Source organism: Myotis lucifugus, unplaced genomic scaffold (assembly GCF_000147115.1).
Source record: "Myotis lucifugus unplaced genomic scaffold, Myoluc2.0 scaffold_1, whole genome shotgun sequence".
In the NCBI taxonomy this organism is placed as follows: Eukaryota; Metazoa; Chordata; class Mammalia; order Chiroptera; family Vespertilionidae; genus Myotis; species Myotis lucifugus.
In genome coordinates, this window is record NW_005871049.1 from 18,189,357 (window position 1) to 18,211,061 (window position 21,705).

The following is a 21,705-nucleotide window of genomic DNA, read 5'->3' on the forward strand; positions in this document are numbered from 1 at the left end:
AATTCACTACTCTGTAGGCACTTGGCCACATGCTTACAGAACTATTCAGAGCTTTGTTGAACAAGATCCTTTCACTTCTTTTCTCCCAGAGAGTTCTGAAATGGTGGCCTAAAGGCTCTATAAAAAGTTTTCCTAAATTGAGAATCAATTTAGCAGCAAAGCCAAAATTCCAACAAAATTACCATCTTTAAAAGTTCTAAAAATACATTTAACAACAAAAAAATACCAAAATTATACCTTTTTTTGACAAATTGGCATAAAATATATTTTTTTGGTGTGTCTCTTCTTATCTCCTCCCAGTTAAAAATGCTTGCATCTCTTAATAGCCAGCATTCTCTTAGGTCTGCAGTTGGACTCAATGCATTCAAGCCTCAGCACAATCTTCTTTGTAGTTTCAGCCTTTTGGCAGAAAATTGGCTTAGTGTGCCCGCCATGGCCACTGTGCTGTCTGTCATAGTGCTGCTTTCCCTGAGCATACAGAGGATCCTTGCCCTTCTTTCTGTGTTACTTTGTGGGGCTGATGCTTGCCACACCTCTTACAGAAAGCCTGATGGGTTTGGGGAACATTCACCATGTTTGCAAGAGCGCTATGGGCACAGACAGGAAAGGCAGGCCCATACCTTCTGAAATCTCTTCATTTCACTCAAAGGGCAGCTTGCCCGGATATTCATTCTTGAAATCACTTTTACTTCATTTGCCTGCAGTTCTGAGAACTGATAAAATCTCTGGGTTCTTCATGCCTACTTTTCCTCATGGTTTTCTTTTAAAAAAATGGGAGTATAGGCATACCTTGGAGATATTGCAGGTTTGGGTCCAGATCACTGAAACAAAGTGAGTATTGTAATAAACCAAGTTGTAATCTTTTTGCTGATGGAGGATCTTGCCTTCAATTTGTAAAACAGAAACAACAACACAAAAACTCACAGAAAAACCACAACATCTGTGAGGTACAATAAAGCAAAGCACAATAAAATGAGGTGTGTCTGTGTCCTAAAAGCACCAAACATTAAAATTTGGTGTAGCTGTTGAGACTAATATCCTCTGTCCAAGTGATGTGAAAACAGTGAATGGGACAATCAGTTTGCAGGTGACATAACAGAAGCCCCCGACTGAGCCTCAGGTCACACCACAGCTATCTTTAGCCTCAAACCTTCCTAGGGACCCTCTACAAATAGAATGCACTTACCTTGCTTTCTCTGACCATTTCCCCAAAAATCTGACTTAGAAAAATTAGGATTCTTCAAATAAAGGGTCATTTAGCATCACCAGCTTCTAAAGTCTGAGCCTATTGCAAATTGCACATAATGCTTAGCATAGTGAGTGTGCTTAAAAATGCTTTGTTATGAAGCAGTAAACATATGAATCCTAGAATGAAGATTATTACTTAATGCAGGAAATATAAAAATTATATCTAATTTTATGTGTAAGATATTACATATGTATCTATCTACCTAACCAAACAGCATAAATAATATATGGATTAAAATTCCATCTGACTTGAAATAATTATCTAATGTTCTGAAATCTCCTAAAGTTATAGGAAAGTTAAATTTCCATTAGTAAGGCTGTTCTATATTACTGCATTGTTCATTAATTGTTGCTTCAAGATTGAGTATGCAGTAATGGATTCTATGGTACTTACATAATATTTCACATTTGTAAAGTGCTTTGCAATTGTGTGACAGTTAAATGTTAACTGGCCCTATATCTATAATAGATAAGAATAAGAAATTCCTTTTCACAGAAGGATAGTTGGAACTTCTTTACATGAGAGCAGAAACCTTTTAATTAACTACATGTCCTGAAAATTATTGACCTGTCTGCCTCTTATATTTTATGAACAGTCTTTGAAGTTAAAAAGATTAAAATATACCTAGTCATTCATCAATTTTCACTTGGATCTTAGAACAGAATCCTCACTGATTCCAGAAATCACATATTTCTCTCTAATTAATATTCATCTCAAGTTGTCAATCTACCCTGTATTTTACTGCATGTTAGCATGAGTACCTCTTCTTCACCTCTATACCAGTAATTTTCAATTGGTGTGCCACAGAATTTTTAAAATGTGTAATATCTGACTAATTAGTCAGGGGCACTGACCTCTTTTCGCTTAGACTGTCAAATAAAAAATGATAACAGCAAACACAACAATATATGTGTGGTATGAATGAATCAAAATTATACCTTTTTTGATAAATTGGCATAACATATATTTTTTTGGTGTGTCGCTGATTTTTAGTAGTTTATGTGTGCCATGAAATAAAAAAAGGTTGAAAATCGCTGCTCTGTACTGTGGAAAACCTTTGTCAGTCAGTAGAAATATAATAATATCTTCTATTTTATTGTTCTTTGTATTCTTTATGTCAAAGTTTTCCAGGTCCTTGCTTATTATTTAAATGTGTTCACCCTTCAATAAAATTACTCAATATTTATGAAGTATATATTATCTCTTCTCACTCCTTTCTATCATATCATACTTATGAACATGGAGCCTTTTCATAAAAAAAGTATTTATTCATAAGTATTATTTCATAAATAACATTATTTATTCATACATATTATTTAATAAATAATATTATAAATATAATGTTCTTTTAAATCTTATATTAGAAAGATGGTATTTTTGTTTAGTTTTAAATAAAATTGAATATACTAAAATAGGGCATGACAAACATAGCAAATGGAAGAAACTCTTTAAGAACCCACACAAATCACACCTTGAAAATTTCTAACTCAAAGTAGTTATTTGTTGAGAAATAATTGAAAATAGAATTTATATTGATATTTCCCTAAAAGGTGGTAATTATAAAATGCTCATACAGCTTAAATATATAGGAATGTGTTTGATTCTTTAATCAAAGAAACCAGAATGTTTATTGGAGTCAGGAAGAACAAGTAGAAGGCCCTAGAAGGGTTCAGGTGATGTCCCGTAAGATCTGGAAATAGGATAGAGCAATGCAGATGAGAAAGGGATGGCCAGGTAAAGGAGAGGTTGCTGTAGAATTGTCACAGTGAGACAAGGCAGAATACAAGTATTAGGGAGAAGGCGAAAGCCTTGAAGGAAAATTAGGCAACAGAGCAAAGACTTGGGTTTAATTTCAGATATTTAAGAATTAAGGTAGAGATGTCTGAGGGTGTGGGAATATAGAACTGGAGTTTGGCAGACAGAGCGAGGTGGGGAAGGGGGAGTAATGGATTTACAAGTCATCTGCATAGTAATTTCTATGGGTTTATTTTAAACAGAGATTTGGGTTTGCAAAACCAAGATGTAAGTTATGCATATTTCTTTCTGGATAGTACTTGGCTAAGCTCAGGTAAAGGTATGATATCAACTATTATATTGTACAACTATATGCAAGTAGAGAAATATTTAAAGAAATAAAACCACCCAAGTACAATTTAGGACTGTGCATTGATTCTTAACAATCATCACTTACTACCTATTATCTTTGGCTTTCCACACCAAATGCCTCAAATACAATCCTTTTCAGGTGGCAAAGGCCTTTTCCTTGGGGAAAAAATGGGATTGAGTTTTGCCTCAGTGTCTAGTGTCATGGGTCCAGAGCAGTAAGCTTTTAAAGTCCTTTTTTCTCTTTGACCCCTTTCAATAAGCTACTTCCAACTACGTACTTGTCCCCACTTCAGGAAAAGTAGTTTGTTTTTATTAGCATTCTCTCTGCTCTAAGAGTTCTGTCCTAGGCCCACTTCTGATCTTCAATTTCCCTGAGATTTTAGACTTGGAGAGAAGAAATACAAAAATAGAACGTTAAAATGAAACACTTGTGCTACGTTATTTGTGACCATGAGACCATAAAACTTCTCCTAATGAGACAAAATCACTCTCTCTTTTCTACCTCAGCTTTTTGACCTTTGTAGCTAAATCTAATTATCACTTATTTGCATTAGATAGTCCATTCTCAGCCACCTCTGACACATAACTGACTTCAGATACCAGATTCTGAAATATTCATATTTATCAATTTTACTAAAGGTTCTTTTTTATAATTTTAAAGTACAGTTAAATGGAACCTTAAAAGAATTTTAAAATGAAGATGAAAAGAAGCTTAAAGCAGGCATCAGTGCATGCTCAATATATTTGTAGCAGTCATATTTTTCTAAGTAGAACACATGGGAAGTTACAAAGGAAACAACTTGGCTCTTTTCTATTAGCAGAATTTAAGTCATAGGGATGAACTCTAGTGAGAAAACCAGTCTTAGATTAAAGATCAATCCATTAATCAATCAATCAATCAATCAATCAATGTAGTTGCTGACACAATTGGGACAGTCTGACAAATAAAAAAATAAATTCACATCAACGTAAAAGGTTGCTTAAAAATAGGTAGAACTGTATTTGAATGTGAAAGAGACTCAAGGAGGATATATTCCAAGTCATAATCAAGAGGCACATATATGCATTACTCACTATAAGGTAACTAGTATCCTTTGAATATATTTAGCAAGTTTACTAGCAGATTTATTAGCAGATTTGTGGTATTTTTGTCCTACCACTTGGAAAGCATAGCTTCCAACCTACAAGGAACGCTTCTTATTTTCCTAGGATGTGCTAAGTTTCAATATCCGCTTTACAGTTTGCATTCTAGGGGCATTCTGTGTTCTATATACGAACTATGAAAGATGAAAATGTGTTGTAACACTTGATGTGTTAGCAAGAAATTTTGTGTATCATGCAAGTTATTTATATAATTTACTGAGACTAAAACAGATGTAATACATTGCCAATTTAAATCTTTACATAAGAGAGAAAATATGTGCAATTTGTAAGATAGTGCTTGAAAGCTGTTAAATTTGACACATTGCCATGACTTGCATCAATCAATTGTGGATTCTCTGGTGCAAGAGTTTTCAGTTTTGCACTCTCTCAGTGAGAACACAGCTTAATATCTTTTTTCTTCTTATAGCTCTCTCATTAAAGCAGACTCAGGCAATGCATATTTGAAAACATTTCTTTTCCATGGTGAATATGTGAGAGCAGCAACATAGCAATGTTTTCATTTTTACCTCAAAATTCCACTTAATATCCAAAGCATTCACATGCAAAAATTAGTGGGCTCAACCAAGTGGGTGATCTAACAGGGGTGTTTATCGAAGATTCTGCTGAAGAAGAAGAATGAAGGACAAAAACCTGAAGGCTGAACCTATTAACCCTTCCCTCTGAGGATGTGTCCCCACAGTGTGGAGCCCTCACCTGAGACAGTTCCTCCTGAGGGCAGTTTTCCCACTTCATCCAGTACTTTACTCAAACCATTAACTTAAGGGAAAGCAGTTAATGTTGGAGCAGGAGGTGAGAGTAGGAATGTGAGAACTGGCCAGAAAGGTACATGTCAAGCAACTATTTCATCATTGAAACTCAGCCTATTAATAACCAGAGGTAGCAAGGCCAGCCTGATTTATTTGGTAATGGTTTTCTTGTGAGCTATTAATTGTACTCATTTCCTCTGTCCAATGTAAAGCTCTGGTGGGATGGAGTGGATAAGATATAGACTAGGTTGCCAGGTTTAACAAACCAAAACACAAGAGGCTCAGTTAAATTTGAATTTTAGATAATCTCTCTCTCTCTCTCTCTCTCTCTCTCTCTCTCTCTCTCTCTCTCTCTCTCCATATATATATATATATATATATATATATATATATATATATATATGATATACGTATATACACATATATACCTATATACCTATATACATGTATACATGTATATAAATACATATATACATATACACACATATATATACATAGGGTAGGGCAAAAGTAGGTTTGCAGTTTTTTGTATAGAAAATAATGCAATAATTAATAAATAATAAAAGAATAAACTATTTCATGTACTCACAACTGTTAACCTACTTTTGCCCCACCGTGTGTGTGTGTGTGTGTATATATTTTTTTCAATAAATAAAATTGTTTATTGTATATCCAAAATGCAAATTTAACTGAGCATTCTATATTTTGTTAAGCAACCTTATATTTGGAGAGAACACATGGAAGAAGATGAGCATGTTAAAAAGACAGGAAGAGGAAATGCATGGCAGCCGAGGTCATATCCCTGCTTTCACATGAACAACCTCTCATTGAGCCCTACCCTCCATGGTCCTCCCTCTCCACATTTATTTCAGGCCCATGCTGAAGAATCCTCATGAGCACTCTTCTACTCTCTTAGAAATCTGAAGGCCTATTATGAGAAAAGAACCACAGATACATTTTACTACCTTTTGTTTTCCAAACTACTTTGTTGTAAGGCTATGCCTTGTGAAAACCTCTTCTTGATGACCTCACACAGTTTGAATTGTTCATTCAACATACATTTTCTTCTTGTGAGCACAGTTTGTTTCCTGAAACGTAGAAATAATTGGGACCAATGAGAAAGAAGCCTCCAACGTGCTCTGAGCTCAATGCTTTCACATTTGCCAAATACTTAAAAAAATCTCAAAGGAATTTTAACCCTCTTCATAAACCAACACCTTAGTTTGACTTCTCATCTAAAACTTGCTTGTCACAATTACATACAAAAAAACCCCACATATTTTGTACAACTCACTCAAGGCAGATGACAATATTCTATTACATTCTTAAACTCATGAATGGCAGCCAAATTTATAAACCTGGGGTGCTTTAGCCATCATGGCTGACAAGATGATGGTGCATTTGGAAATTTCAGTCCAATCAGCCATATAAATGACATTTGTACTTTGTTCTCTATGCATCTGTTTTATCAGTCTATCATCACTGGGGCTGTGTGAAGTGTAGGGCTGTATTCAGGGGTAGGTATCCTAAGGGAGATATATAGTCATGATGAATCTGGTTAAATTCTTGGTAGCTAGAGGGTTAAGGAGAATCTCCTTGCCATTTCTTCAATGAACTCATGCTTTGGCTCTTCCCCATGCATATAGAATGCAGCTCACATAGAGAGTGAGTGCATGATGTTGTGATCTCATCCTGTAGTGGGACATTACTTTGTTGGCTCCTGGACTTGAAGCAATTTGAAATTCTCAGCAGCCATACATCACCAATTTTGACAGAATTTGCAGGTCTGTTCTTAACTCCAGGCCTAATGGATGAAATGAAAGTTGGTGAGCTCCCAGAATTGGACAACCTTCAGAATGCTGAGACAGATCAATGAAGGCAAGAGTTCTTGTGTTCTCCAAAGAAAGTGCTGGTGTTTCTTTCCCCTCCCCCTCCCCCTCCCCCTCTCCTTCTCCTTCTTCTTCTTTTAATGTTTTCATTGATTTTTTAGAGAGAGGAATAGATATGAGAAACATCATTGATCAGCTGCCTCTTGCATGCCCCCTACTGGGGATGGAAGCCACAACTCCAGGAATGTGCCCTGATAGGGAATCGAACATGTGATCTCTTGGTTCCTGGGTTGACACCCAACCACTTAGCCACAGCTGCCCCGCCAGGTTCCTGATGTTTCAATGAAAAGGTATTGAACTTTGCAAACCAGCAGGTAGTCTCTGGGATGACAATAGCTTCTGAGATTCCAGAATATTTTGTAGAGCCCTCTTGTTCCTCCAGGCAAAGATGATGTATTTAAAGTAGGAATAATACCTGACCTGAACTATCTAGCAAAATGACTTGCACAAGCAAAGTAGATTCTCAATGGTTTATGCTTGATTATCTCCAAGAGAAAAGACATTATAAAATCAGTTCAAACTATTAGGGTTAAGTTTCTTTGTTTGGGATTTTGCTTTTTATTTACTTGTTTAGATTAAAATTCATCTTAATTTCTTTTGATTAAGACTGGTTTCAAGATTGATAGCCCTGAATTTATTTGTGTGTAAAGAATGATAGCCAATAACACAGTTTTCAATGAATGAGTGTTCAGGTACATTGATTAGATATACTATTTCAGATGCACTTTTTTCTAATTTCATCTGAAATATACAAACTTCCTGTTACTGCATTCTATTTATTTTCAGGTCAGAAATAGCATGAAAACATCTATTATATTTATTTTTGTTTTTTTATAATTTTGGTGTTTCCTCCGATAATGATTGGAATGTAAAAATAGATAAACGCCATTGACCTAGATAAAACAACTTGTTTTTTTAATGCTGAAAGGGGTGTTGGATTTAGATGAGATCCTGCCTTTTGCTTGCTCATAAAACATATACAGTAGGAAATCTAATAAACATCTGAATGGGGTGAAAACATTGTTTTGCATAATTGAAGTTTGCTTTCTTTACTTATTATTTAAGCTCAGCAAGGATGGAGGGCAGGGCTGGCATGGAATTGATGTGTCTTTATATATTATGAAACATTACAGCTGAGCTGTATAGCCCCTGAGCTGAGGTCAAGTGAAGGTGGAAGAGATGACTTCATGCAGATTCCTGCCAGAAGCTTGATATCTGATGTCGACTGCTGACAGCAAGCCAAGTGAACTCACTAAAATTTGGCACTGTACAAGTTCAGTGCCTCATCTGACTGCATATACCTCAGATTAAACTACTTAAAAAACTGAGGAATTATCAGGGTGGTGCAAATTTTACTACGAAAGAATAGATATGCATAGCACAGTATTCACAAATAACCCCACTGACCTGACTCTGAGGTGCACATATTAATACTAATAAGTATAATTGACCCCAGGCACTTTAAATGAGGATACATTTTAAAGCTAAACTCCTTTCTTCAGATAAAATTATCAACTCTGTTGGCATAATGTGCTGGTTTATTTTCATGTTGCCTGTCCTGTCCCATGTTGGAATATAAGGTCCATGAGAATGGGAATGGTTGTCTGTTGTGTCCACTGCTGTATGTATCCCTCAGCACATAGAAGAGTCTTTGGCCATCGCAGGCACTTAAGACATATTTATTAAGTGACTAGAGGCCCAGCATGCACGATTTCGTGCACGGTTAAGGTCCCTAGGCCTAGCCTGGCCTCCGACGATGGCCTCTGCCACCCTGCGATGCTACATGAAGCTCCCCACCCCAGGATGCTCCGCGAATTCTGTGACTGCTCTGCAAGGCTCCCCCTGCACCTTGACTGCTCCTTGAAGCTTGCTGCCGCCCCAGGAAGCTCACCACTGGATGCTCCGCAAAACTCCCCCCTCCCCCCACCCTGCAACTACTCCGCGAAACTCCCCTGTCCCACAACTGCTTTGCGAAACTCACTACCACCCGGATGACTGCTCTGCTAAGCTCACGGCCACCTCAGGAAGCATCCCGCCAGCCACCACCGCTCAACAGTCCCCAGTCCCACCCCGCTGCCAGCCCCCGCTCATGGTGAGGGGCTCGGGGGCGGGGGGGAAAGGGGGGGGGACTGAGAGGTGCTCCATGCACTTCATGGTGACCTGTCGCCTGTTCAGTCGTGACGACACCGGCACCTAGTTCTTTATATATATTAGGATGATACATAATGGAAATAAGAAAACACTAAACTCAGGTCACCACTGGGTAGAGAATTGGTAGAAATAAACTGTGAAGAGTTACACAGGGCCTCGCTTGTATCTGTAATATCACCTTAAGACAAGATCTGATATAAACATGTCAAAATATTGAGCTCTGACACCTTTCTGCCATAGCTAAGGGGTAGGATATGAAAAACCGTTTTTGTCTTTTAAGATGAATTATTTTAAAGTTAATTATTTGCTTTCTTATCAACTATGTCTTTGTCTCAGTTTTGTCAGAAATGGCCATGAGAGCCACTTTTATTTTTTTGCTTAATTTATATATCTTTCAGATTGAAAATTGTAATTGATCATTTCAGGATGTTCAACAGTCACATGTTTAACATTTGCCAGTGTATTTTAATGACTTAAATTATTCAAGCCCATCATGAGTATACTGTAGAGTTCAAGTTATTTTGACGAAAAGTCTTTATTAATTAAATTGATGAAAAAATGTTAATTCTCTATTTTTACTTAGCTTCCTTCATTCATTGAAGACTATAGAAAACTTCCTGACATATATTATATTCTAGATATTATTCATTTACAAAAAATATATACTTTCAATCTCTTGGATTATAAGATTTTAAAAGTTGAACAAACTTCTAATGATTTTCTGAATACACAAGGGGCAATGCCAAACAAATCTCATATATTGACACTGACACATTTAGAGTTAAATAATTTCATTGGCAACTGTTGGCAGTCAGAAATATTTCTTGGCTCTCTATCCTGACTTCTCCATGCCTCAAGCTTCAAGAGAACTCGAATGTCTCTATAGAAGTAGTATAACAGATATGTGCATACCCAAAAGCACTTTGAAGGGATTTTACAATATAAGAATCTAGAATATGTTATAACCCATTTCTAAAAGAGTTCCTCTAAATGACACCATAAAAATGGTCTGCTGGTCTCCTCTCAACTCACTCATTCATTCATCCAAAAGATACTTTCTGAATTCCCCTGCCCTCAGGAAGATGGGCCTAATAGTGGGGTATTATGTTGGCATCGTCTTTGGACAGAAACATTCTCATCTCTACATAGTCGTATGGCAAGTCTAAACATATCCCTTTGGAGATCTGGGGGCTCTGTATTCCTCCAGTGGGATGGTAAGTGAAGAGGAAGAGAGCCCCCAAAATTCATGCAGAAAAATAAATCAAGATTCTTAAAGGCTGCAAAAATCCGATATTATTCGATATAGCTAAGGGATTTGTGAATGATCCTATCTAAGGCTTTTCTTGAATTTTTTTGGATACAACTCTTTTTCACCAAGCAGGCTTGGTGCAGTTTCTTATTGTGTGCCTTTGCTCCCGATGTGCCTTCTGTCTAGAATGATTTTCGCATCCTCTGCCAGATGGAATAGGACCCCAACTCCAAGGCTCAGCATGAGTAGAACCAAATCCTCCCTCCAAAGCCTTCTTTAAGTCTTTCTGGTATGAGTCAGGTCTCCTTCCTCTGAATTTCTTTAGTGTTTTTATTTACTGATATAATGATCTTTAGACATTTTCAACATATTTAACAGCTATCTATGTACTTTAGATAAACTTTTGGAAAGTAGTGGGTATTGTTTATCTTTGCAACCTACATCTTAACCACATAAAAGTTTTACATGCAATAGGCTGTCAATATGCATGGTAAATACTAATTGAATAGCATCTCTCTCCTTTCCATAGAAGAAATAGCTCAAAATTACACATTTTGATAGCATACCTTTTTCCATTTCTAGCCAGTCTCTGGCCCAGTTTCCTCAAAAAATTAAAAATGGAACTCCCATTCAATCCAGTAATCCCACTTCTAGGACTATATCCCAAGAAATCAGAAAGGATATATGCACCCCTATATTCATAGCAGCACAATTTACAATAGCTAACATTTGGAAACAGCCTGCCTATCAGCAGATGAGTGGATTAAAAAACTGTGGTACATCTACACAATTGAATACTAAGCTGCTGTGAAAAAGAAGGAACTCTTACCATTTGCAACAGGATATACCTGGAGAGCATTATGCTAAACAAAATAAGCTAGTCAGAGAATGATAAATATCACATGATCACACTCATTTGTGGAATATAATGAACAACATAAACTGATGAACAAAAATAGAGCCAGAGTCACAGAAGCATTGAACAGTCTGTCCAATCTAAGAGGGAAGGTGGGCGGCGGGGTGTGAGAGGGGGTGGTAAAAGACTTGTATGCATGCATAGCCCATGAACACAGACAGTAGGGGGTGAGGGCATGTGCTGAGGGGGGGTGGGAATGGCTGGGGAGAGGTCAATGGGGAAAAATAAGACTTACGTAATACTTTAAACAATAAAGATTTTAAATAAAATAAAGGGCTGGAGATTCAGCCTAAATAAATAAATATAAAAAAGAAAGAATGAAAAGCTAATAAATAAATAAATAAATAAATAAATAAATAAATAAATAAAACAAACATGGACTAAATAGCAGCGATAAGTACCAGCTGCTACATCTTTTAAGCTTTAGGAATTCAATATTATCTGATTCCCCAGGGACCTCAGAACTGTTGAAAGTTTCATTTTATATTAAATTCTGATTAACTAACTGATCATTCAGTTCCTAATTTTTGCCATATTCTGAGTGGCTCTTAGATAAAAAGTGGCAACAGAAAAAGTTGAAACTAAAGCTCTGTCCAAAGACTATATAGGGAAGGAGGTGGGGGTTAGTGAATAGATAGAAATGAGATTCTCACTTTGAGTTATCTATCTTCAATTATAAATTAAATTAAAATGGTAAATATCTGAATCAAACCTTTTCCTTAAGTAATCTGAATTTATCTATACTTTATTGTTTTGTTTTTCTGTCACCCTGTCTAAATCTGATGTAATTTATGACAATTGATATAATTTTTCTTTCTGATTACTTCACTGGTTATTTATATATTGTACAAGATAATTTTTCTCAAAAAAATGTTCATTCTATCTTATGGGTTAATAGTAATGCCCAGGTCTCACAGTAAGTTAATAATGACTCAAATAGTGAGTTAGAGATCAGCTTTGGAATCAGGTTTGCTTTTCCTAACTCAGAGCTTTTACATAAGTGTTAAGATCCAGATACCATTAAATATCAAGGTCCTTTAAAACACATAAATCAGGGTTCCATTAACAAATAATTCAACTCAAATGGAATTTTTCCAGAAAATATCTACTACCAAGAGATGAAAGTAATAAGACAAATTTAATAAAATGTAAAACAAAGGTAAAGAATATAGTCTGGCAGTTAAAAGATTAAGAATAGCCCAGTTGGTTCAGTGGCTCAGTGGTTTAGCGTCAATCTATGAACCAGGAGGTCTCAATTTGATTCCCAGTCAGGGCATATACCTAGGTTTCGGGCCCAATCCCCAGTGTAGGGTGTGCAGGAGGCAGCCAATCAATGATTTTTTCTCATCATTGATGTTTCTCTCACTCTTTCCCTCTCTTTCCTCTCTGAAATCAACAAAAATATATTTTTTAAAAGATTAAGATTAGAGTTATCATATGACTCAGCAATCCTACTACTAGATACAAACAAAATCTGTACACGAATGTTCATAGCAGCATCATTCATAATAGCAAAAAAAAAGTGGGAGCCACTCAAATGTTCATCAATTGATAAATGGATAAGCAAAATTTGGTATGTCCATACAATTGAATACTATTCACTAAATAAAGGAATGAAATGCTAATACATGCCACAGCATAAATGAATCTTGAAATATTAAAATAGGAAGTCAGTCACAAAAGATCAATATAATTCCAATTATATTAAGTTTCCAGAATAAGCAAATATATAGATTCAGAAAGCAGTTGGTGCTCACCTATGGGTTGGTGGGGGTAGGTTGGGGGAAAATATGGAGTCACTGCTTATAGGTATAAGTTTCTTTTGTGGGGGTATTGAGAATGTCACAAAATTGATTGTTGTGATGGTAGCCAACTCTGTGAATATACTAAACACCAGTAAGTTGTGCACTTTAAATGGGTAAATTGTATGGTATGTTAATTATATCACAATAAAGCGGTTAGATTTTTTAAAGACAAGCCTTAGAGGCTTAAAATCCAATTTATTCATTAATCATTCACTGGTTTATTCATTCATAAATCTATTCACTTCCCAAAATTAACCTTCCCTGACATAGCTACCTCCCTACCTCCATCTCCAACTCTAGATTGACTAAATCCTAACTGCAGCCTCAATTTTCCTTCAGAGTTTATATCACATTTATAATCTCCTTTTCTTTTAAAAAAAATCTTTATTGTTAAAAGTATTATATATGTCCCCTGGCTTTCTTTTTTTAAAAAAATATATATATATACATATATTTATTTATTTCAGAGAGGAAGGGAGAGGAGGGAGAGTGAGAAACATCAATGATGAAATAGAATCATCCATTGGCTGCCTTCTGCACGCCCCCTACTGGGGATCAAGACTGCAACCTGGGCATATGCCCTGACCAGGAATCAAACCATGACCTCTTGGTTCCTAGGTTGATGCTCAACCACTGAACCACACCGGCTGGGCAACACTGCTTTCTTTATGACAAAGGTATCATATCTGTTCCAGTCACTAATTTATCTGTAGTACCTAGAGTAGTGTACGTGGCATATGAATATTGATGCAATAATTAAAATAAAAAACATGGTAGTAACTAGGAGTAACTTAAAAAATTCTAACATAGATATATAAGTTTATGAAGTTACATACTGTAACAATAAAAATAAATAAAATACAATATTGTCTTTCATTTAAATTTTAACCCCAAATCTTCATAGTTTGTTTAAACCATGTTTCAAGTCAAAGGAGATCATAGATCAATTTCAGGGAGACCATGATGTTCCCCATATTAAGTGGAAAAAAAATTATGTATATAAACATTTTCTATGAGACTATATATAGATGTTTATATTTTAAAGTAGTTCATTAGCCTCCAAAAGGTCACTATTAGAATTTGATTAAAAAGCTCCCAAATGCTAAAAACTCAAAACAAGAATTGTTCACATGTTTACTGTCTCTATCTTACCCAACATCCATTCTTATTGATAATAACACTTAACTATTAACTGAATGTTCCCTTATGTTACTATTTCTACTTCTATTGATTTGGTTTAGGCATTTGTGATATCCTGTCAGGACCAATGTAACAGCAGCCAAAACTATTCTCCTCACCACCAACAGAGAACTGCTTATGTTCTTCAGTGAATTAGCCATTCACAGATGCTATGCAAACAGACAACCCTGGGGTGACTATATAATGCATATCTGCAATTATTATTGTTTTACTTTGTTTTCAGTTAGTGCATATAAAAGAGACAATCAGATTCCTACTAATGAAGGTCATGATTAATCATCTCTATACTCACATCTGGACTATTGTAGATGTTGAATACAGTAGCTAGTTATTTTTTTTAATTAAATGAATCTGTAACACTCAAATGCCTAATACTGTATAGGAGCAGAGGATTAATAACATCGAACAAATGAATAATATTTCTATGTGCTATGTATCCATGTAGATATATATATATATATATATATATATATATATATATATATTACGCTCCTAAGGAGAAAAAAGACAAAAACCTTGAAAACAGCAGGAGTTTACTTCTACATATGGTGCTTTAAGGAACTTGTGTGTCTTAAAACCAAAGCAAATCCTATTAACAGAATAAAACCCTAATATACACATAGTGCAGTGGAAGAAAATTAACGTAGTAGCTACCTTGAAATTATCAACTTGTTCCAAGGAGATTTCATGATTATTTTAGTATTTTATGTAAATTTATAATTTGAATTCTGAAAGCTGTTTTAGCAAGGATTTTTACTGTGTAGAATTAGCACATTAGGTTTATTCCATTTTTTAATTTCTTGAAAATCCTTAATATATATTTAGTTATGACCATATGAAAGATCTATTACAACAAAACCACTGAAGCTCAAGTAGCTAGTCTATTGTGGAACCACAAACAGTATAAAATGCTTATTTTGCTTTTGCTTCTGGTTTCATGTTGGCTAATTATCAGAAGTGTTTAGCTCAGATAACTAGATTTTTTTGTACATCCCTTGGTAGATGATACATTTTCAAAAAAGGAGGTAAATGCTTAGATTTTAAAAAGTTGAAAATGGCATTATAACTAAAGTATGGGAACAAAAAGGCACTTACAAACTTTAACGAGCTAACCTGTGTTGGATGATCAGTGTCCAATCCCCTTGCATTATTTTATACACAATAAGCAGTTGTCAGTTCCAACTTCCCAAACCACATTTTGTTAAATGAATTCCCAGCAATCCATCATCCCTGAGAATGTGCTCATCCTGCTTTCCAGGTGGTCCTTTGCTTCCTGATACCCTATACTTCTTATTCAGCCACTAACTAGTTATTGGTCTTGGGCAAATCTTTGAGGCTTAATTACATCATCTGTAAAGAATCTAATATTTTAATGTGTATTTAATCATGGGGGCTGAAGTAGATCAAGTGTTGAGGCCTTTCTAGTTCCAAGGTCTAGTAATCCAGAAGTTACTCAGCATTCTGAGGCTTAGGAAGGTAAGGTTAATTTTACTAAGATAAAAATAAAAAGGAAAATTCAAAGGAAGGCATTGGTGACCACCTGGAAGCACTGAACATCTTCAAAATTCGTAAAGTTCTAAATAAAGTCTCTCCCCTTCTCTCCAATCCAACTGCCATTGCTTTAGTTACCCTAATGTTGTTAGGGGAAATAAATCACTAAATTTCTGATTGATTTTCTTAAAAATGATTAGCTTTATTCTCAGCTTGTCCTTGGTAAGTAAACACTTGGATATATTTCACTCACTTGCCATTTCTTACCTTCAGTATTTCCCAAGCCGTCTAAATAATTCTGAGCTTCTCGCTCTTAGCAGATAATCTTTCCTCTTATACATCATCATTAAAGTTAGATGTGTCCTTTCCCCCAAACATGAACCTATTAAGAGGATATTAAGAATAAGTTAAAAAGAAAATATCTTTTGTGTACTCAGTACTTCAAGAAGTAACTGAGTGCCGGGGTTCTTTTTCCGGCATTAAGAAGGGTTCAGCAATCTGGAAAAGAGGCTGTGTGTGTGTAACTTAAGTAAGAGTCCAGAGATGAAGCATAATTTTGAAAGGCATTTGGGGATCACAGGAGCCTAGTTAAAGAAACTAAGTTCTCCTGTCTCAGGACCCCATGCTTTTTATTAACACAAATTGTCCTGAGGCGAGGCAGAGATAAACACTTCAAAGGGTCAGGGTTTCAGTATACAGTAGCCATTGTCAGATTGGAGGAATTAGCCTACGGCTGTTTAGGTGTTTGGCCAGTAGGAGGCAATAACATGTAGATTAAGATGCCCTGAGCTGTCTGGCAGCAAGCAATCATCCCTTTTCAGGTTTGGGGAAATGCCCTCAGCCATTCCCAACAGGTGATAACATATGTGACTCAGCCCTTGTTGAGTCCCCAAGTTCCATCAACTTTTTGATGAAACTCTTGCAATTATGACATGCTGGAATTGGCTTCTGGCAACCGAGCCAAATCATTTTGAGAAAATTGGGAGAGATTTACAAATCAAAGACCTAAAAATTACTACTTTTAGAAATTTGAATATACCTAATTATTAAACTGATAGTGAGAGACATTGTATCACTGCCCTCCAATGGCACATTGCTTACCATCTCTGTTCCCAGAACACTGGCTGGCTTGATGTTGTGTTGACTCAAAATGGAATTTCTTATATTCACAAAAATGTGAAAAACATTTTATACAGTAGGGTACAATGCATTTTCAACCCAGATCCTAGAAAATATTCTATTTCTAGGTACTATATATTAGAATCTTATAGTTGGGATAGGAAAAGGGAGGGAGGCATTATGGGCTCTAGATCTAGTTTGAAAAAATGCTTCAAATATTATAATTATATATTATCTATGAAAAAAATTTATTTAAAAATTTTAAATAACATAAAGAAAGGCTGTAGATTTTTATGTTTAACAAAAGTGAGCATGTATTTCAAAGGCTTGAGCAATAGTTGTTTTCTAACACAGAGACACATTTTTTAAAAAAGAACTTCATTGTTAAACCAATTGTTAAACAGAGAATTTTTGAAAAAAATTGACACAAGACTATACATTCAAAAATCAAGACAGAAGTACTTTTATTCATGTAGAAAAACAGTATTAATCATAATTGGAATCTGAGATTAGAACTCAGTCTCATATTAAACTAATTTTCATAATATCATTTGTTAAAATAAAATTCCCCATGTAGAGAGACATTTACATGTTCTCCAGTGCCTGCCAGAGACTAAATTAGCCAAAGAAAGTTTCAACCACACTGTACATGGACCTCAAGAATCCTATATAATAAAGAGGCAATATGCAAATTGACCATCTCACCCTCACACAAGATGGCCACCCCCATGTGGTCACAAGATTGCTGCACCCATGTTGTCACAAGGAGGGCAGTTGTGGGAGATCAGGCCTGCAGGGGAGGGCAGTTGGGAGCAAGTGGGCTGGCAGGGGAGCAGTTAGGCGTCAATCAGCCTGGCAGGTGAGTGATTAGGGGGTGATCAGGCTGGCAGGCAGAAGCAGTTAGGGGCAATCAAGCAGGCAGGCGGTTGGGAGCCAGCAATCTGGATTGTGAGAGGGATGTCCGACTGCCGGTTTAAACTGGAAGTTGGACATCCCCTGAGGGTTCACAGATTGGAGAGGGTGCAGGCTGGGCTGAGGGACAACCCCCCCACCCCCGTGCACGAATTTCGTGCACCGGGTCTCTAATCTGTTATAATCCCTGTAGCCTTGGACATTCATGGAGTTCACATGATGTCATTCCTCAGGAGGCTCTGCCACTGTGTCTAAACTTATGTTTTCATATCTGTGAGCTGTGTCCACAGTGCAGAGCACATTTTAATATTGACTACATGATTATTGTAAGTAAAGATTTTATGTTTTTAAGCCGCTCTAATGTGACCTCGATTGAGTTCATTTTTCAAGCAATTTCAACAAAAGCATTCCAACAAAATATCTTGGTGAGGGGAAAAGGGAGAAACTTAAAGTAGAGGACACAAGCAGTAGAAAGTAGATATATATTAAAATATTTATAATGTGTTTCTTAATTGGGTTAGAAATGTATCTTTCTAAAGTCATTATTCTTAAATTTCCTTTTTGGTGTTTATGCCTGCATTCTTGAAAGCTTCTTTAATCAGCAGAATTTCAGAACAGAATTAATTCCCAATTATTTGCACTAATGGAGAGAAAAAGAATAGAAAACAAAATATTAGGAGCAAAAATAAGTAACTTTATATAAAAAGGAATTAGTAACCCCAAATAGATCAAAATGAACCTAAATGTAAAAGCTAAAACTATAAAACACTCAGAAGGAAACACAGGTGTGAATATATTATTAATAATTCTGCCTTTAAGACCAAAATGGAGCATGATTCTTCTAAGTGGTGAATTAAGTAAAGTCAATATAATTTCTGCAAGGGTACTTTTGACATTATAACCTAATTATAGTTATATATGTCCCTTATCCTATACCTAGAGGCCTGGTGCATGAAATTCGTGCATGGGAGGGGTTGGGTCCCTCAGCCCGGCCTGCACCCTCTCGCAATCTGGGACCTTTCGGGGGATGTCCAACTGCTGGTTTAGGCCCTATCCCACAGACATCCCTCTTGCAATCTGGGACTGCTGGCTCCTAACCGCTCACCTGCCTGCCTGATTTTGCCCCTAAAACTCAAGCTTCTTCTTTCTTCATTTTTGCTATTTATACTTCTTCTTTATTTTTTATTTTAAAATTCAAGCTTCTTGAGAACATGAGGCATTTAACATTATTCCATATTCCTTACAGAGAGCTAAGCATGGTAAACACAGCAAATATTTAATATTTATGGGCTTCTATATAAACACTTTCCAACCAGGAATGTTTTAATAGGCAGTCTCCAAAAACTTGAACTGGAAAACCTATAAGTAGAGTGCTCAGATTTCAGGCATCAGGTGCTATTAGCAAGATTTCTATCCCAATTAAACTCTAATTCTGAGCTCTCAACAGTCTGTACAAACTGCCCTTTACTTTGTGTGTGTGTGTTGTTGTTGTTTTTTTATTCCAAAATAGAGATTTATTTATTAAGAATTCTTCAGTGTTTGCATAAGAATCACCAATTGTTCCTCATTGGGATTTTAACACACGTGAATTCTTTGGGGGTCCCTCTATTCATCCCAACACTTTCAAAATACAGCTCTTGTTAGTGCCAGGAGGGTCAGTTACGGCAGCGAGGTGTTTCCTTGGGTCTCGGCATCAGGAGGGCTTGTGGTCTCCCCTCTGAGAGAACACACGATAGGTAATTTTTAGGTGAGGTAGGCTGTCCCTGAAGAAAATACTTATGCAGAAGAATGCAAATTCAGTCATCTGTGGTCAGTTACTCATACCTGATAGTTTTAAAATAAAGTCCCCTTGGTCAAGGTCATCAAAGGCTTGCTGGTTGTTTTCAACTATAAAAAACTGTCTGGAAAAAGACAGTAGGAAAGACCGGGGTCTATACTGACAACACTGTGATGCTGGGCTGTGCAACCACAGGAGAGCACACAGCAGTCTGCTTTAAAAAAAATCCTGTATAATTTCAAATCAGACTCCTCATTTCCTTCATGACCCGAAAGATCACTGCACCAGATCCTCATTTTTAAAATGAGGTGTATGACAGGGCTCCCTGAGGGTCATGTACCACGTGGGGGGACAGGGACAGAAAACCCTAGGGCTTGACTTATTAGCAACATTAACTGATTTTTATTACACTGAAATGAAGGCAGTCGGTCTGTGCTGCCGTGAAATCAAAGGTGATTCAGAAGTAGGGTGGTTGTTTATTACTCTGCTAGGACAGACCCCAAAAATGACTTTTCAGAAACCAGGGCTGTTCCCTACAACCTCAGGCAGACTCTGGGCCACTCTGGAGGATGCAGGCCAAGGCAGCCTGCCAGCTTGCTTCACAGTGATTCTGGCTTGTCTGTTTCTGGGAGTGCCAGCCGCTGGGCACGCCTACGCGTTAAAGTTGAGCTCAGCATTCACCTTGGTGCACATCTCGTAGATGACGCCAATGGTGGCCATGTAGTTGACCAGGAACAGGCAGACCTTCTCCAGGCACTCTTCCTCCGTCATGTTCTGGCCCTTGGAGAGCGCTTTCAGGAAGTCGGACTTGTAGGGCTTGGCATACAGCGCTGCCTGGAAGGTCTTCTGCACGATCCAGCCGTGGTACTTCTTGAGCGCCATCTCGTAGGCCTTGGTGGCATTTATGCGGATGAGGTTGGGTGGCTCTCATCCCGCTCCCTGTCGCAGATGCTCTGCAGGAAGACCTAGATGAAGTGGAGGCCCCTTTTCAGTCACATCAGCGCCAGCGTGGCCCCCATTTTGGGCCACTCTGCTCCATACATTTCCTTCTCCGCCTCCAGGATGTTCTGCAGGGTCCAGAACTTGGCCGGCTGGGTGTTGCACATAGCTTTGATTTTCGTGATGTTACCACTTATGTCTGCCTTGATGGGCGTAAACGTTGGGGACCCAAGGCAACGGAAGAAGGGCGGCAGGTGGGACACCGCCTCCAGGAAGGACCTGTTCTTGATCTGCTTGTCCTCGGGCAGCAGCTTCAGCAGGTGCTTGGCCAGCAGCGCCATTTCGGGATCGAGGCCGGCGGTGATGCTGTTTTCTAATCGGATTTTCTTCTTCCTTCCCCAGAAGACTCCAAACCTACTCTGGACCCCAACGCCACAGACCCTTAAGACCTTCCCCCCTATTTCTTTGACATTTCCCCATCAAACTTGCACCCTATCATGTTGCCTAGGGGTGACCCTAACCTCTCCATGGGGCTTGGGGCCAGCCCAGCGAGGGGCCGTGGTGGTTCTGGTCTAACAGTTGTTATGGTTGTGACGCCGTTACAGTCACTGGCTTTTTACTAGTATACTAGTAGCCCATCGCGATATGCATGCAGTAGGCTCTCCACTGCTTCCGCGAGAGCCAGCGGGAACTGCACTGTGCCGCTGGGTGCCACACTGCTTCCAAGGGAGCCATGTGGCTTCCGTGGGAGGCGGAAGCGAGCCATTGGTGCCCACGGGAGCTGGGATGGAGCCACGCTGCTTCCACATGAACCACGCAGCTTCTGCAGGAGGCAGAAGCAAGCTGCTGGCACCCACAGGAGCCAGGAGGGAACCGCACTGCTTTGGTGGGAGCCGGGAGGGATTGTGCCAATTCTGCGGGAGAAGGGAGGGAGTCCTGCTGCTTCCCTGGGAGACTGTCCGCCGTTTCCTCTCCTGGCCTGCACTGGGCTG

The 21,705-nt window shown here is 37.7% G+C and overlaps 1 pseudogene; it reads right to left on the minus strand.

Moving 5' to 3' along the window:
• Nucleotides 1-20,425: 20,425 nt before the first annotated feature.
• On the minus strand, nt 20,426-21,074 carry LOC102430150 (annotated as a pseudogene).
• Between the last annotated feature and the right edge of the window lie 631 nt (nt 21,075-21,705).